At 47.6% G+C, this 2,500-nt stretch overlaps 1 long non-coding RNA gene across 1 annotated transcript in view; it reads right to left on the reverse strand.

Moving 5' to 3' along the window:
* LOC116224758 overlaps positions 1-2,500 on the reverse strand; it is a 19,107-nt gene that overhangs the window by 14,122 nt on the left and 2,485 nt on the right. Inside the window, exon 2 of the long non-coding RNA XR_004165714.2 lies at positions 1,114-2,176. This is a non-coding gene — a long non-coding RNA (uncharacterized LOC116224758). The remainder of the gene's footprint in view (positions 1-1,113; positions 2,177-2,500) is intronic.

Here is a 2,500-nt window from a genome sequence, read left to right on the forward strand (position 1 = left end):
ACACTCCCCCTCCATCCGGAAGCCTTCAGGCCCGCGATTGCCCCAACTCATCAAAACTGGGGCCGTCTCCCCCACTGTGCTCTGATAGCACCTAATTAGCTTATCAGCACATTTCCCTCTGAGTGAAAGAGAGGAGGGGGAGAGAGAGAGAGAGAGAGAGAGAGAGAGAGATACAGACAGACATAGAGAGAGAGAGAGAGAGAGAGAGAGAGAGAGAGAGAGAGAGAGAGAGAGAGAGAGAGATACAGACAGACATAGAGAGAGAGAGAGAGAGAGAGAGAGAGACAGACAGACAGACAGACAGAGAGAGAGAGAGAGAGAGAGAGAGAGAGAGAGTAAGGGGGAGGAGTGGTGTGGTGTGGTGAGAAGGGAGTTATTTTTGGAGAGGAGCTTGACAGATCCATGTTAGGGGGAAATGCTGGGTGTGATGTTTGTGGTTCACCCTCCTAGCGATTTCATTCATTAGTGTGTTTATGTAAGCCCTGGATTTGGGGGAGAGAGAGGGGTAGAGAGAGAGAGGGGTAGATAGAGAGGGGTAGAGAGAGAGAGAGGGGTAGAGAGAGAGGGAGAGGTAGAGAGAAGGGGGTAAAGAATAAAGAATTAATAATAAATGGGGAGAAGGATGATGACAACAAGAAGAAGAGAGTGAATGAGCACAGCAGAAAACATAAGATCGGAGGAACACAAGGAGGAGGAGGAGAGATATTTTGATGGAGAGACAAAAAGAGGAGTTGGGATCAGGGCAGGGTGGCGGAAAGAGAGACTAAGAGAGAGAGCGAGAGAGAGAGAGAAGGAAAGGTGAAGAGGGGAAGTGCAACATCACTATAAATAGCTGTGGTTAGTGCACATGCACATCTGTGCTTGTTTATGTGTGTGTGTGTGGGTGTGTGTATAAAGGCACACTTTGTGTGTTTGTTTGTGTGTGTGTGTGTGTGTGTGTCTGTGTGTGTGTGTGCATGTATATGGCTGTGGATGGGTAACTGCACAATCTGTTTGCTGTGTTCTGCATGACCATTTTCCTGCAAAACGTGAGTCTTGGCATATCTGTGTGTGTGTGTGCCTGTGTTTCCCAAACAGATGATATGTATATTTATAAAACTCTCACCACTTTACCTTTGCTGTCTGTGTTGATCCAAGGTGCGAATCAGCTCCACATGTCAGGCAGTGTGTGTCTGTCTCTGTGTGTGTGTGTGTGTGTGTGAGAGAGAGAGAGGCAGCAGTGTGTGAGCGCGCCGTCCACGTGTAAATCCAGGCTCAGGTGTGTATCTTCTGGTAGGGGGGCTGGAGGGGGGAGGGTGGCAGTACTTCGCTGGTATGAGTGTGTGTATATTGACGAGTGCAAGTGTGTGTATACGTGTGTGTGTGTGTGTGTGTGTTTGCATTCCAACTCTGCAACATCAAAGACCGGATTTGGGTCGAATGAGTGAGTCCAGATGGAAAATTCCACTGTATGCCTGTGTGTGTGCGTGTGTGTGTGTGTGTGTGTGTGTGTGTACAGGTGAGTGGATGTGTGTTCCTCACACACTCTCCATTAAAACATGTCCAGCAGAGGACAGTCAAGACATCTTTTCTCTTTTCTTCCTTCTGTGCTTGTTCGTGGTGTTCTTTAAAAAAATGTCTGTTCTCCCCCTCCTGCGGTCGTGTGTTTTTTTCTCTCCCCCTCCCTGCTAACGACCAGCGATCCAAAGCTCTGCTGCCCCCTGTGCTCGCTCGTCCCCCTTCCTCCACTCCCTCGCTCCCCTCGTTCTCCACCTCCCGCGCAGGCTCATCTGTTCAACAGCTCCCCCTCGTTTATTCCATCAGTTGTTCTTCCTCGCGCTCCTTTCCCCTCCTCCTGTTTTAGGCTTGGTCATCCTCTTGTTTTCCCCCCTTGCTGTGGTTCCATTCAAGGCATTGATTCAGTTATTTAGTGTTACATATGTTTATGTAGGCTTATGTATATTCCTGGAAATGATGGTGTGTGTTTTTTTTTTTCTTCTTTCCTCTTGTTTATTTTTTGTTGTTTTCTTTTTTACACCCAGTAAGGATCCTCCATACTTGCTATGCAGGGCCGATGCCAGTTAGCATAACTCAAACCTCTAGGGAGACGAGAGGAGGAAGAAAAGAAAACAGATGGATGGAGAGAGAGGCAGATCGTAGGGAAGAAGCAGCAGACGACGAGGTCTCATAGGTACTCCTGGAAAAAGGAGAAAGAGAGAGAGAGAAAGAAGGAGAGAAGTTGTTAGGATTCTTGCAGATGCAGTCTCGCACGAGCCAAAACAACACATGCATGCACCGGCCAATGGGGAGAATATAGTGAGCATATAAATATAGACGTTTTTGTCATCCATTATCGCCTCCATTCCTTTTTCTCACCCTTTCTCTCTCTCTCTCTCTCTCTCTCCTTCAATTTCTCTCTCTCCCTCTCTCTCTCTCTCATTCTGTCTCTAACTCTCCATTTTCTCTTCCTCTGTCACCACCAGCAACATTGATTTCTCTCCTAAATGTCACCCCTCCATGT

This window comes from Clupea harengus, chromosome 18, assembly GCF_900700415.2.
Source record: "Clupea harengus chromosome 18, Ch_v2.0.2, whole genome shotgun sequence".
NCBI lineage: Eukaryota > Metazoa > Chordata > Actinopteri > Clupeiformes > Clupeidae > Clupea > Clupea harengus.